Source organism: Danio aesculapii, chromosome 16 (genome assembly GCF_903798145.1).
Source record: "Danio aesculapii chromosome 16, fDanAes4.1, whole genome shotgun sequence".
Classification (NCBI taxonomy): Eukaryota; Metazoa; Chordata; class Actinopteri; order Cypriniformes; family Danionidae; genus Danio; species Danio aesculapii.
In genome coordinates this window covers 10,209,768-10,226,649 of record NC_079450.1, presented here as the reverse complement: position 1 = coordinate 10,226,649, position 16,882 = coordinate 10,209,768, and positions in this window count along the sequence as shown.

Genomic DNA, 16,882 nt, shown 5'->3' with positions numbered 1-16,882 from the left:
GCGCCAGTGCTGATTGTGCGGATGCTAGATGAGAATTTTCCCAGCTTCACCAGCTGCTGCCTGTCTGTTAGGAAGCTGTTGATCCAATGACAGACAGAGGTGGGCACAGAGAGCTGAGTTAATTTGGGCAGGAGAAGTTTTGGGATGATGGTGTTAAACGCCGAGCTGAAGTCAACAAACAACATCCTCACATAGGTCCCTGGTCTGTCTAGGTGTTGCAGAGCATAATGCAGTCCCATATTAACCGCATCATCCACAGACCTGTTTGCTCTGTAGGCAAACTGAAGAGAATCCAGTGAGGGTTCAGTGATGTCCTTCAGGTGAGCCAGCATCAGTTTTTCAAAGGACTTCATGACCACAGATGTTAGTGCCACCGGTCTGTAGTCATTTAGTCCTGTAAGTTTGGGTTTCTTTGGGATGGGGATGATGGTGGAGCGTTTGAGGCAGGAGGGCACTTCACACAGCTCCAGTGATCTGTTGAAGATCAGGGTGAAGATGGGGGCCAGTTGGTCAGCACAGGATTTTAAACAGGCTGGTGTTATAAAATCTGGGCCTGGTGCTTTTTTCCTCTTCTGTTTCCGGAAGACCTGGCACACCTCCTCTTCACTGAACTGTAGGGCAGGTATGAGGGAGGCGGGGGATGGTGGTGTTAATGGTGGCGTGAAGAGCAGTTCAGAGTGGGTGTGGGGGGTTTTCTCAAACCGGCAGTAAAACTCATTCAGGTCGTTTGCAAGTCGTTCATTGTCTACAGTGCTGGGGGATGGAGTCTTGTAGTTTGTGATGTTTTTCAAACTTTTCCACACAGATGCTGAGTCGCTGGAAGAGAGCTGACTCCTTAGTTTCTCAGAATAGTTCCTTTTTGCGACTCTGATCTCCTTTTCCAGTGTGTATTTGGCCTGTTTATACAAGGCCCTATCCCCATTTCTGTAAGCAACCTCCTTGGCCTGACGTAGCTGTCTGAGTTTTACAGTGAACCATGGTTTGTCATTATTGTATGTGAGTTGAGTCCTGGTAGGAATGCACACGTCTTCACAGAAACTGATATAAGATGTTACAGACGCGGCTGTGCTGATGAAGTAAATCTAAAGTGAATCGCTGTAATTCATTACACACATGCTCTGTTTTAAAATATTTTAAACTTGTAAAACTTACTCTTGATCACATTTGATGATGATTGATGAACCTAGTGAACTGAACACACCTTTTATTCCCGGTTGCTTTGCGCTCGTCCTCTCTTGTTTATATAATTATACATGTGACTACCGGGACATGTTAATGCGCGCAGCTGTCAATCAATTCTGTGGGAGGGGGGACCTCACTCCTACATCAAGTTGCGGTCGGTCTGAAAACCGCTCCAATTGGTCCACCGTTTTTATGTTGCTAAATTGAAAAAAAAGGACTGGGTGTGTTTATATCACCCTAATATGACGGTCTATACACCATACATGCAAATATGTCTGTCCAAACAGCTTGAAAAGTAAATTTTTCACCATAGGTGCCCTTTAAATGATCATATCGTGTTTTAGAGTTATGATTATGACGAGCGCTTAATATGTTATTTCTTTCATAGCAAACACAAAGTGTTGTGCATGAAAATAAATATTTACTTGATCAGTATAACTACTCTAGCCTTTATAATGTTTAATATAATTCATGAGGGAATCTGATAATGACAAATGTCTCATTTTATCAGTGAAAAAATGATCTAATAATGTTGTCAATGACAGATGACAAGCATCTCTCTCAAACATAATTCAACTTCAGAATTATGAATAGTTGTATTCTGATGTCATCACTTTACTGTGAATTAACAAACAGGACATATTTAAAATCCACAATGTTCAAGTCCACCATTCCCACCAAGTCTATACAAAATTTAGCATTTTAACCAACAGTAGAGCTACACACAGCCCTAATATTATTATTATTATTGTTTTACCATCTGTTTGAGAAATGACAATAATAATAGCCGACTCATATTAACCTTTATTTTACATCTACAGAATGGTGAGAAAATCCTGATCTTGCTTTTAAGCAAAATAATCGTGATTCTTATTTTAGCCAGAATCGTGCAGCTCTACTTCAACTGTAAATGTTACTCCTACAATCATTAAAAACATGCCTTCATTTTTACATTTCTTTCTTTATTTTTTTGCATGAAAGCAACAATAGTTATATCATGACTGATTTAAAGATTATCCAAAAATATATGAATTTTTTGCATGTCATCAACAATTGATCTTTACTTCAGATGAAAGATGTGCTTACTCTGTATATGAATATGTGTATAGCGCTCATATAGCTGTTGCAAGGCATGCGAAACAGAATGCCAGCTAAGAGCTTTAAGAAAACACTTATTGATTTTATTGAAATGTACACTATTCAAAAGACACATTCCCTACGCGACAGCAGTCCTAATTTAATGAACATCTGCAATGCATGTTTACGTTGAACCCGAGTTATCGATTGTTGTGTTTAACATGCGTTTAACTGCAAACTCAATTACAGACCCTTTAATCTCACAAACTGCTTAATAATTCAAAGAAGCATATTATGTTTGCGTAAATGCAATATTTTCAATTATTCCGTCCTCCGACAATTTGCTTTATCCTCCCTCTCCCTCTTTTTTTTCCTTTCAATTTATTGGCTGTCATCTCTGACCCGAAGACTGACCCCCATCTTCAACACATTTCAATGCAGCCAACAAAATTAATCTGACAGATAAATCACAGTCTTACAAATGCTGCTGGTGAGGAAGACAAGGTCAAAGTCACAGAGGGAATATAAAATTAAGGCAGAATCGGTGTAGCATTATAATATCTGCTCCATCTGAAAACATCGGAAGCTTAAAATAAATATATATATATATATATATATATATATATATATATATATATATATATATATATATATATATATATATATATATATATATATATATATATATATATATATATGAAAATTCAGATAGTGGTACCTGTTTGCTCTCTTAATAGGCCTGGTCTTATAAACAGCTACAGACAGAAGAAACTGATTTGATTTGTATGACAAGTCAACCAATCGAGCATATTTTCCGTGACCTCTGAACTCTGAGTTTTCCAGTTGGCTGCTTAGGGATGCCACCTTCACTTGACCTCTCGCCCTACACAGTCATTCGCTGGTCATGTGGGAAAACAAGGCCCACACAGCATGTCTAACAGAGCCAGTGTTCATCTGTGCTAATGCTTCTGTTCTAATATCGCTTCCAGTGCTGGACCAAGAACAAGTCAAGCACTTGAGTCAAAGTACAGATACCCTAAGAAAATATCACTCCAGTAAAGGATAATTTTTTCAAACTGACTTAAATTACAAATATACTTGTTTTATTATGTATCCAAGTATTAAAACGTATTGATATACATATTATACCTATTTTATTTTACAAGAAAGCATTTTGTTTCCAAAAAACATATACTGCTATTTACTACTGGAAATAATTATTAATCATATACTGATATCTACTACTGATAATAATTATGCAAACAAGTGAAAATAATAAAACATACATTACAGCATGTATAAAATTTAGTAAAAACAAAATGTGTTAACATTTTAAGAAAAAAACATAGAAATATAGTAGTTTGAGTCAGTGAGTCATTAACTGCAAAAATCGCAGAGCATTCGAAAGAGTCAGTTGTTAACTGGGGTCTCATGATGATCTATTTATCCCTTCAGAGGAACCCGTTGAAAGGATTAGGGCATAGGAATGAGCCCTCACGATTAGAACCCAGTGTCACCCTGACCGGATCATTTGAAAGAGTCAGTTGTTAACTGGGGACTCACTCTAACCTAATCATCTAATAGTCAGTTGTTAACTGGAGACTCACTCTGACTGAATCATTTGAAAGAGTCGGTTGTTAACTGGAGACTCACTCTGACCAAATCATCTAATAGTCAGTTGTTAACTGGGGACTCACTCTGACTGAATCATTTGAAAGAGTCGGTTGTTTACTGGAGACTCACTCTGACCAAATCATCTAATAGTCAGTTGTTAACTGGGGACTCACTCTGACTGAATCATTTGAAAGAGTCGGTTGTTTACTGGAGACTCACTCTGACCAAATCATCTAATAGTCAGTTGTTAACTGGGGATTCACTCTGAGTGAATCATTTGAAAGAGTCGGCTGTTAACTGGAGACTCACTCTGACCAAATCATCTAATAGTCAGTTGTTAACTGGGGATTCACTCTGACCGAATCATTTAAAAGAGACATTTGTTAACTGGGGACTCACTCTGACCGAATCATTTGAAAGAGTCAATTGTTAACTGGGGACTCACTCTGACCGAATCATTTGAAAGGGTCATTTGTTAACCGGGGACTCACTCTGACTGAATCATTTGAAAGAGTCAGTTGTTAACTGGGGACTCACTCTGACCGAATCATTTGAAAGGGTCATTTGTTAACCGGGGACTCACTCTGACTGAATCATTTGAACGAGTCAGTTGTTAGCCGGGGACTCAATCTGACCAGATCATTTGAATCAATAAGTTTAGTATGTCTAAAGTGGAACGCAGCCTAGGACTGAGATTTTGAATCGGTGAATCATTAACTAGAGACAATCATTTGAAGGAGTCAGTTGTTAACTGGGGACTCACTCTGACCAAATCATATAATCGTCAGTTGTTAACTGGGGACTTACTCTGACCGAATCATTTGAAAGGGTCATTTGTTAACCGGGGACTCACTCTGACTGAATCATTTGAAAGAGTCAATTGTTAACTGGGGACTCACTCTGACCGAATCATTTGAAAGGGTCATTTGTTAACCGGGGACTCACTCTGACTGAATCATTTGAAAGAGTCAGTTGTTAACTGGGGACTCACTCTGACCGAATCATTTGAAGGAGTCATTTGTTAACCGAGGACTCACTCTGACTGAATCAATTGAAAGAGTCAGTTGTTAACTGGAGACTCACTCTGGTCAAATCATTTGAAAGAGTCAGTTGTTAACTGGAGACTCACTCTGACCTAATCATTTGTCTTTGGACTGTGGGGGAAACTCGAGCACCTGGAGGAAACCCACGCCAACACGGGGAGAACATACAAACTCCACACAGAAATGTCAATTGACTCAGCCAGGGCTCGAACTAGCAACCTTCTTGCTGTGAGGCGATCGTGGTACCCACCAGCTGCAACCCATCACTGGAAAACACCCATACACACCCAATCACACACATACACTACGGCAATTTAGCTTACCCAATTCACCTACAGCACATCTTTGGACTTGTGGGGGAGACCGGAGCACCCGGAGGAATCTCACGCCAACTCGGGAGAACATGCAAACTCCACACAGAAATGCTAACTGACCCAGCCGAGGCTCGAACCAGCGATCTTCTTGCTACCCACTGTGCCACCATATATAAACATAAATAAAAAATAAATTAAAGTACAGAAGGAGAATTTTAGAAATTTTGGAACCCATGGCGGGAATTGCTTAGGGCCCCCAAATCACTAAATCCACCCCTGCAATTCATCACGGGTCGCCACAGCAGAATGAACCGCCAACTAATCCATCATAAGTTTTACACAGCGGATGCCCTTCCAGCTGCAACTCAGTACTGGGAAACACCCACACTTATTCACACACACACTCATACACTACAGCCAATTTAGTTTATCCATTTCACCTATACCGCATGTCTTTAGACTGTGGGGGAAACCGGAGCACCCGGAGGAAACCCACGCCAACACGGGGAGAACATGCAAACTCCACACAGAAATGCCAACTGACCCAGCCTGGACTCAAACCAGCAACCTTCTTGCTGTGAGGCAACAGTTCTAACCACTGAGCCACCGTGTCACCCTAAAATAATAATTATATGATTTAAAAAAAATTTATTCAATTAATAAAAAAAGAAGCTTTTTTGCAATTTATTTAACTCATAATGAAATGTTTATTGTTTCATAATATGTAGTTTTTACTCAGTTTACTTTAGTTTTAGTCCTTTTAAAACACCAATAATCAAAAAAAAAAATTGAAGCAGAAAAAAGCGAAATTACAATCAGTTTACGTTTTTTTAGTAAAAGTTGATTTGTTTTTAATTATACAAACGTTTAGTTTGAAGGTTTTTTATTTTAGTTAATTTACTTATACATTTTTTTATTTTTACTGCTTGTTTAAGCAACTTATTTAAAATGAGCTGAAACAACACAATTCTTACGTTTTTTGGGCACAACTTAATAGTTTCAAGTTCAATCCACTTAAGTTTGTAAACACAATGAAGTTAAACAATTTGTGTTGGAACAACATGAAAGTAATTGTGTGGAAGCCAGCATTTTTTACAGTGTATCATTGATATATTATTGTAGTTTATTTTATTCATCGTTTTATTTTCATTTTTATATTGATTCAAAGTTTTAGTAAGTGTATTGTTTTTGTAAGTTTTGTTTGCTTTAAGAGACTTTTTTTGTTTTAGGTATTTCAAAACATCAAGTTATCCTGTGAGACAACAATGCTAACCACTGAGCCACCAAATCGCCCTAAAATAATAACTATATGATGTAAAATAAAATAAAAAAAAGAGAAAAAGAAAGAAATTCCCACAGGTCTGGAACGACTTCGGCTGAGTAACTGATTTTGAGTCCTGGACGTGATGCGTTTGGACAGGACAGGACTGTGGGCAGCTACTGTTCAGCAACCCAAGGAATATCCTCCTCACTTTACAACTGCGGGGATTAAAGGGCCTTCCTGTCCCATGACTGACCTTAAAAGCCCATCCAGATGTCCTGCGGCCCTCGAGACAAAGAACTCAGGTGACAGGTCTTATCTTGAGGGCACTTGAGCCCCTCTTCTTTTAAGTGTGCCGTCATCCCCGCAAAATGCCTTTTCAATTATTGGCCGAGTTTCTCTCTCTCTTGTCTACAAACAGCGTAATTGTTCAGGGGAGAGCATTATGTATTCAGAGCGGCTTCAGAGGTTTTTCTGGGGTTAAAAGTGACACGTCTCTGAATATTAGATAACGGGAAAGGCCACACAAATGGAACCTCAAAGAGCGGTTAATGCTCATGAAGAGATTGGAGGATTAGATGCTCCTCTGGGTCTGATTTAATGCTGAGCTCATAGTATAGAGGACATAGGAGATGAATATGCAGAAACAAACTTTTTTTTTTAAGTTTAGTGTTTAAAAAGAAGTGATTTACGCAAGTCCAGTCAGTTCAACCGTCATTACAGAAAACTGAAAATGAATAAAAACTGAAAAAAAAGAACTCATACACACATACATATATATATATATATATATATATATATATATATATATATATATATATATATATATATATATATATATATATATACACACACACACACATATACATATATATACCTACATACATACATATACATATATATATATATATATATATATATATATATATATATATATATATATATTTTTTTATATATATATATACACACACACACACACACACATATATATATATATATATATGAGGCAACGCAGTAGGTAGTGCTGTTGCCTCATAGCAAGAAGGTCGCTGGTTCGAGCCTCGGCTCAGTTGCCGTTTCTGTGTGGAGTTTGCATGTTCTCCCTATATTTATATATATATATATATATACACATACATACACACACACACACGCACACACACACACACACAGTTAAAGTCAGAATTCCTTTAAATTTATTTTTTGTTTTTTAATATTAATATTTGTTAAACAGAGCAAGGAAATTTTCACAGTATGTCTGATGATATTGTTATATTTCGGCTAGAATAAAAGCAGTTATTAATTTTTTTAAAACCATTTTAAGGAAACAATTATTAGCCCCTTTTTGCACATTTTTTTTCAATAGTCTACAGAACAAACCATCATTATACAGTAACTTGCCTAAAAGCTTCTCTCAGTTCAACAGAAATTGGGGAAAAAATAAACAGGGGCTAATAATTCAGGTGGGGGGGGGGGGGGGTTAATAATTCTGACTTCAACTGTATATATGTGATTTACTTTCAGTGTTATTTTACACTTTAAAAAACTATTAAAAAACTATTATTTCTGCTTGTTCAAACTACTTATTTAAATGAGTTGAAACAACACAATTCTTGAGTTTTAATTTAAACAACTTAATTGTTTCATGATCAATAAGAAGATACATTTTTTAAAACAATTAGGTTAACTTAAACGATTTGTGTCGTAGTGTCATTTAGTATCATTGATTATATTCATGTATTGAAGTTTTTTGTGTTCATCATTTAAAATAGTTTTATTTTCAGTTTTAATAACAATTAAATTTTTAGTAACTTTTGTTTTTTGTCATTTTTGTTAGTTTCTGTTTGCTTTAACAGACTTTTTAATTGCAGTTTTAGTTATTTCAATACATCAAGTTAAAATGAATGAACGTGGGAAATATTTCCTTGGCAACTAAGTAACTTAAGTAAAATAATTTTTAAAGCTTTTATGCATTTTATATCACTTAAAAAAATGTAATGCAAGAACAAATGTTTGTTTTAATCATTTCATAAACTGTAATTTTTACAAGATCAATAACCAACTAATTATGGAAACTACAATCACAATGTTGATTTTTTTTAGTTAAAGTTTATTTGCTTTTAATTATGAGTTTTTTATAGGGTTTTAATTTTAATTAATATAATTTCCCCAGCCATATACAGTTTATTTTTCTTTTATTTTAATAAAATAACTTGACCACATATAGTATACTTTTTCTTTTATTTTAATTAATATAATAACTTGGTCAAATACAGTTTACTTTTTATTTTAATTAATATAATAACTCAACCACATAGCTTATTTTTTCTTTTATTTTAATTAATATAATAACTCGGCCACATATAGTTTACTTTTAATTTAATTAATATAATAACTTGGCCATATAAAGTTTACTTTTATTTTAATTAATATAATAACTCGACCACATATAGTTTACTTTTAATTTAACTAATATAATAACTTTGTCATATACAGTTTATTTTTATTTTATTAATATAATAACTCAACCACATATAGTACACTTTTGCTTTTATTTTAATTAATATAATAACTTAACCACATATAGTTTACTTTTAATTTAATTAATATAATAATTCAACCACATATAGTATGTTTTTTTATTTTATTTTAATTAATATAACAACTTGGCCACATATAGTTTACTTTTAATTTAATTAATATAATAACTTGGCCATATAAAGTTTACTTTTTATTTTAATTAACATAAAAACTCGACCACATATAGTACACTTTTTGTTTTATTTTAATTAATATAATAACTCGGTCATATACAGTTTACTTTTTCCTTTTTTTCTTTAAAGCAATTATGCTCAGTTAAACTTTTTTTGTGCCTTTTGGTGCAAATATTATTTTAAAGTTTTTTTTATTTTAATTAATATAATTAATTGAATATTTTAGATTCCAACTATATAAACAAAGCCCGAGATCCACCCAACAGAAAGGCAAAATATAATAAAACAAGTAATAACTGCAATAATAGGTACAAAATCAGGATTTTTTTTTTGCTTTTTTGTTTTTTCAAGGCACCATCAATTACGCTTTTTTTTGTATTTTTGTTGTAAATTCATAAGAACATATACAAAAAATTGACAACCATCAACAAAAGTACTCACGTAAACACAAAATACAACCCAGAATACATTAAAACGGAGAGGATAATCCCAGTCAATGTCAACCACAAGTTTTTAAAAACACATTTACTAATCAAAATAGTCTGTTTACTGTTTAATTCATGTCATGTTGTCATACTGAATATCAAGAGTAATCCTGGATCTGTTTTTGCGCCGCCACTTTAAAACAAAACAAGTTGACATGACACTGTAAAAGTTACTGTAGTTCTCCTCATCCTGCATACTGTATCTCTACGCTCCCAAATTCCCCTCGTTCAGTTCATAACATCATTCGACCCCTCCATTTCTCCTCGCTCCTCTTCTTCCTTTCTCAGTATAAGGCTGTCAGAGTTTTTTTGGGAGCCAGCGAGCTGTGAAATCGCACAAATTGCTGTTGCTTTACGTCTGGCCCGGTGACAGAAAGAGAAAGAGGAGGAGGAGAGAGAAGAGAGATTTTCTGCTCCAACACTTCTGAACCTTTCCTGCCCCCCATAATCACACACAGACACAGAAGCACACGCACAGCTGCAAAACTGCACCCCCCCCCCCCTCGAATCCATCTCTAATCCACTCTCATCATACGAGCCCCCTGTTCCCAATCCACAACACCTCCACCACTTTGCTTTAGAATCCGGGTCACTTCACTGAACAACCACGAGAAGCCCCGAGAGTGATAAAACCTTCTGACACGCTCTGATAAAACAAACACTTCCACCTACTACTATACATGATTGTCACTAGAACTAACACCAGGGAGAGTGTGATGTTGCAGAGCAATATTTGGCAAACATTTGTTAGGGAAAAAAAAAAGAGTGAGATTTTTCACTCACCTTCATGTTGCTCCAGAGGTGTAGGATGTTTGTTTTCTATTGAACACAAAATGATTGAAGAATCTCTGATGTGTCCTTCCTTAATGTGAGTGAAATGATGCCGTTGTGCTGCAAAATAAAATAAAAAAGTCATAAAGCACAGGCAACTTAATAAAAAAAATTATTATATATATATATATTTTTTTTTTTGGTTTATTTTTAAATAAAGTCATAAAATAATGCATAATTAAAATGAATACATATAATATTAAATATTAAAATTAAAATTCATTCATTTTCTTTTCGGCTTAGTCCCTTTATTAATCCAGGGTAGCCACAGCGGAATAAACTGCCAACTTATCCAGCACATTCTTAACACAGCGAATGCCCTTCCAGCCGCAACCCATCTCTGGGAAACATCCATACACACTCATTCACCCTCATACACGATGGACAATTTAGTTTACCCAATTCACCTGTACTGCATGTCTTTGGACTGTGGGGGAAACCGGAGCATCTGGATGAAACCCACGCAAATGCAGGGTGAACATGCAAACTCCACACAGAAATTCCAACAGACCCAGCCGAGGCTCGAACCAGCGACCTTCTTGCTGTGAGGTGACAGCACTACCTATTGCGCCACCGCGTCACCTAAAATAAAAATAAATTGAGTTATTTTTTTTACTTACATTCTGAAACAAGTCAATAAAAGGAGCATTTGGGAAACTTTCTAAATAACATGAATGAAATGAGAGTGAGTTTCATTGAGATTTGTATATTTACCTAAAGCACATTAACAAATAATAATAATAATAATAATAATAATTTTAGGTATTGATTTATCATGAAGGACTAATTCATTCCATAAAAGTTCCTTTATAGTAGAAAATAAATTAATTATTTGTACTTTTTATTGTTACAATACTCACATTGTGTTTGTATTTGTGCGTGCGTGTGTGTGTGTGTGTGTGTTTGGGATTTTACTTAGAAAACATAATGCCCATGTAAATTTTGCAACATGGAATGTAAAACTTTAAAAGTCATTATACTAGAACAGCTCAAAATGCATAAAGAACCATATAATCCCAAAGTGGATCCAAAAACAAGTACATTTATTTTAAGAACCAGTAACAGAATGGGCATTTAAGAAACCTTTAGTTTCTTTTTAAAGGATCTGTACACACTAAAATGAAAATTCTGTCATTGCTTATTCACCCTTCACTTGTTTCAAACATTTATGAGCTCTGTTAAACTAAAAAGAAGATATTTTGAAGAAAGCTGGAAAACTGTAACCACTGACTCTATACTATGGATGGAAGTCAATAGATTGATGTAAAGTTCGTTTTATATTTACACATTCAGACTATCTCCTTACTAATATAATTTCAGAAGAGTATCTTTTGCAAATAAATAGGGAAATCATATTAACAGGCAATGATTATTAAAGTATAACATTGTTTACAGTCAAATAAATATTGTTAATGTTGTTTTGAAGTCTTACTTACATGTGATTTCAGACCGAATATTCAAAGTAGCATGGTAAACAATATAGGGAGCGTGTCACAAGTTGTCACTGAACGAATGTGCGAATATAAAACCAACTTTACCTCAATAGTTACAGGTTTTCAGCTTTCTTCACATTATCTTCTTTTGTGTTCAACGGAAGAAAGAAACTCATAAATGTATGGAAACACTTGAGGGAGAGTAAATAGTGAGCAAACTTTAATTTTTGGGTGAGCTATCCCTTTAACAGTGTTCCGAAACATGCTTTAAGCTCATGCCTGAAATACATTCTGATATTATTTCCAGGTATATTACAATTTCTTGAGAACTGCTACAGTAGGATATTAACATCTTTACCGTACTTGCAATAACTTTCTTATGCAATGCATTGGCCGGGGATTTTAACCTATTGTGCGCGCGTTTAGCCTCGGGCAGTAGTAAACATTCTGGAAGTAATCTGCTTTGACAGCTTTGTTTGAACGGTGTATTACCCCCACACCACACACACCCCCACAATCATAAGAAAAACATAATCAATATTTGTGAAGGTGGAGGAATGAAGAGTTCAAACCTGAAACAGTTGGATGAACGTCAGTGAGTTGGCCAGCTTGTGTCCACTGCTGGATTTAGAAGTCAGATATGTAGCTACTTCCCTCTAGTGGTGGAATGTTAACATTGCAATTTTACTTATTTATTTATTTATTTATTTATTTATTTATATTCTTAGTAAGAGGTTGAAAATAAAGACCATTTCATTGTTGTCGTCTCATTGGCCCATGAACATTTCCTGCTTGTTATCAAACTATGTAATAACTGTAACAAAAGGCAATTCAATCATAACGTAATGTTTAAACAGCTATCATAATATTATTTATCAATATGTGGCTCTTTTTGGATTCTCGGAAGCTATAGAAAACAAAAATGTAAATTTTAAGTAATAAATAAATAAATAAATATTTACGTAATTAATAAATAAATACGTTGGGACCATTGTTTTTGTTTACATCCCTCAAAATGACATATACAAACACAATCAATCAGGATATCAGGGGAAAAAAACAAAGTAAGATTAACTGCACTCGTACAGAGAGAACAATAAGAAAACAACTTGTACGCCTTCTTAATTATGCATTAATGATACAACTTCCGTTTGTAATCAGTTTTACTAATTACCTGCTATATGGTTTTGTTATACAGTGGTAGTTGTAGTTACATATGTGGAGGGATATACATATGGAAATCAATTTAAAAAATGTAATAATAAAAAAAAAACATGGTACATTTTGTTCTCACCTCACAAAAAGCAAAAAGCGCGCGAATCTCGTCGTTTTTACAGTTCTTACGGAGTTAAATACACTTGTACCTTGATTTACGAAAGTAACTGTGGTGTCAGTGTATAATAAATTTTAGGCTATAACTTAAGTAGGCTACCGTGGTAAATAATTGTAGCAAAAAGAAAGAAAGAAAGAAAAAAAAACACAGTAAAATTGTGGTTAACGTCGTTTATCAACTGCTGTTTGCTGTTTGTAGTAAAGAAACACCCAAAAGAAATAATGAATTAAAAAAAGAGTTCCACACAGTGGATAATGTAGACATGATTCCGAATCCGCTTTTCTCCATTGGAGGGCGCTGCTGTGATGTTGATGACGCAACACTTATTACTCTTAACAGAAGAGACGGACACTCCACGCCTGCATTTTACTTAGACAATGGACATTTTATAGAATAGGCCTACTGATACTAAAGAACGGATAGCTGTAATGAGCTGCTGGTTAAAGCAACACAAAAAGAGCACGCGACTTATTAAAATATGTACATAAAATTAATTGTTTTCATTTCAAGATAGCTACTATAGCTATACGGTATAGGTAGAAATTTGAGTCGTATTGCAGTTTTTTTTTTTTTTTTTTGGAGGGGGGGGGGGTGCAATTCAATATTTATTGTTCTGCAGTTTCACTCAGACACCACAATTGATTGTATTCTTGTTCAGTGCAAGTTTTTTTTACTTGGTCTGTTTTAGAATAGCATAGGATAAAATTATTTTATTTGCCCCTGTAAGAACACACACACACACACACACACATGCGCTATAGGTGAACTGAATAAACAGAATTGACCGTACTGTATGTGTGTGCATCCCACATAGCAACATATCGCTGGCCCAGCTCTGGCCCACACAATCAGCTTTTGCTTGGCCCACATGCCGCAGTGAATTACGGTACATGACTGGACCAAGTCTGGCTTCCAGACAAGGGCCAAACATGGACCAAATCTGGGCCAAGACTTAGCCAAGTTAATAACCCATAACTGAGCCTGAACTGGGGCAGATATGTTGGTGTGTCACGACTGCAATAAAATTGATAAACCCATGAATCATTGCACTTTAGGCGTGCTATGGGTGTGCTTTTTCTCGAAGCAACCTGATTGGTAGAATTTTTAATTTTTATTTGAAAATAATAAAAATGTATTTTAAATGTGGGTCAAGATAGGCCAGACTCACACGGCCCATATATCAATTATTAACATCTGGGCCAAATACTACATTTTACATCTGGCCCAAGTATTGTGTGCCGCCTTAAAGACGGTGCCACCTCTGCCAAACCAGGCCCATGTTTGGTCCACATGCTGTATGCCAGTGCCGGATGAATGCCTGCTGTGCCAGATTTATGCCAAATCTGGGCCAGAATTCTTTGCTACCTGGGATGTGATAGTGTATGTGTTTTTCCCAGTACTGGGTTGCAGCTGGAAGGGCACCCGCTGTGTAAAACATATGCTGGATAAGTTGGCGGTTTATTCTGCTGTGGCGACCCTCTGAGCCGGAAGAAAATGAATAAATGAATGATAACAATGTGAAAGCTTACGTATATATATATAAAATACAAGAAAATCTGCTACATTTTCTTTTCTTCCCTGACCTAAAATAATATTCTGTCACGAGTTTATAGTCAGTTTTACTCATCAAACCATAAATAAATGTGGGGTCAGTCAAAAAGCAATTTTATAAAATTGTTTTGTTCTTCAGTTTGCCCTAGTGGCTCTCCACTGTATTACTGAACTGAATTATAATAGTATTATGCCAGATATGAAGGCTAAAAGACAACGCTATAAATGTGAGCTCTGACATGGTCAAGTGTTTTATTTCTATAGCACGTTATTCAATGCAAAATGGGTCAAAGCCGACACTCAAAGAAAACACTGAGAATGTAGAGTTGAAGAGTGTTTCACAAAGATGGGTTTCTAATGCAGGCTGCTTGATCTAAATTTTCAGTGACTGTTGAAGAACGCTTGAGGACAACATGATCAAGAACTCATCTAACCAATGGCAAACAAAACACATGATCTACCTTACCTCCATATCCAAATCCATGAGGAAAATAATGGAAGTCTTTAAAATCATGCAGCACCATGGACAGTACCCACACGCAGGAGTCCCGTGATCTGTCTGGGATTTTCCACTTATGTTAAATGCCTGAAATACTATATGAATCAGGGCAAAAGTCATCTTATAAGGACTTCTACTCTGTTTGAATAACAGTTTTAACATTCAATCTCACATTTTTTTAATGAACATATACAAATCCAATGCTCTTTGCATTAAATGTGTTACAGTAATGCAGGATATAGTTTTTTTTATTCACAAACGTCAAAACATGAACTCCTGCAGAACTAAGTTATGAACTATCAATTCAGATTCCATGTAAAACTGATTAAAACGTAGATGTGAAAAGGTCCCAGCATTACATACTAACATTACATCTAACAACAGCAATTTAATGCAGCTTCTAAATCATATATCAACATGCACATTTCACAATAAACAAAACAGTTTAAGGCACACATATTGTGGAAAATGCTTTATTTGGCATTTACATTTATTTAATAAATTACATGATAGGAAATGTTTCAGACCTTCCTAGAATAAATATTAACACTCCAGAACAACTGAAAATAAATAAATATGTGTATAGGCTATATATTATTTACATTTGTTTACATTTTAAAGTAAATTAGTGATATTAATAATTATGTGAATAGTAAATACGACGGCGCAGAAACAAACAAACAAATAAATAAATGCGATCCATGAACAAAAATCCTACCTTCACCAATTCTTTTACCTTGATATGCTGTCATTCGTGACGTAATATCAGTATAAACGTAATGTTTCGAACTGTTTTACGTTAAATCAATCAGTTAGCGACTCAGCTCGAGATAAGCGGTGGAAAAAGGATTAGTATCCCAGGCCCAGGTTAATGCGTATCGTACTATTGTTTGGGTTAATAACACATGGCTTAAGGGCAGTTAACGGATGCCTGTCTGAAATAACACGACTCTCGCATGCTGGATTGTGTTCGCACACCTGGATGGGGCTTGGGGATTTAATGCATTGTAAATGTTCCAAAAGTAGTTAAATGTTAAAAAAAATCACTATAATCTCAAATTGATCCGTAACGTTAGCTATTGCGACATTTGCTCCATAGCCTACGCGACTTCGGTAAGTGTTTTTATTTACAGTTTATATTTTTGTAGCATGTTTAAAGCTAACGTTACTGTTTTAGCACCAGCCATTTTAAAGTAGCTTAGTTAAAAAACAACAACAACGGAGTGGAACCATAAAATAACGTGACAGAACATCAGGATTGAGGTAAAGTTGGTTTATATTCGCAAATTGCGCACATTTGGACTTTCTCCTTAATAATATAATTTCAGAAAAGTGTTCTTCCCTAATTCTTAACAGGGAAATCATATTAGCAGCCAATGACTACTGAATATAATGACTATTGAATACCAAATAGTCAAAGTAGCGTGTCAGGTATATTTTAATTTAAAACATTAGTAAAGCATATGGGTTGAAAGAAATATTAAACTGCTAACAAAACAGGCAGAATAATGGCTTACATTACTATGATAACAAATGCACAACTTT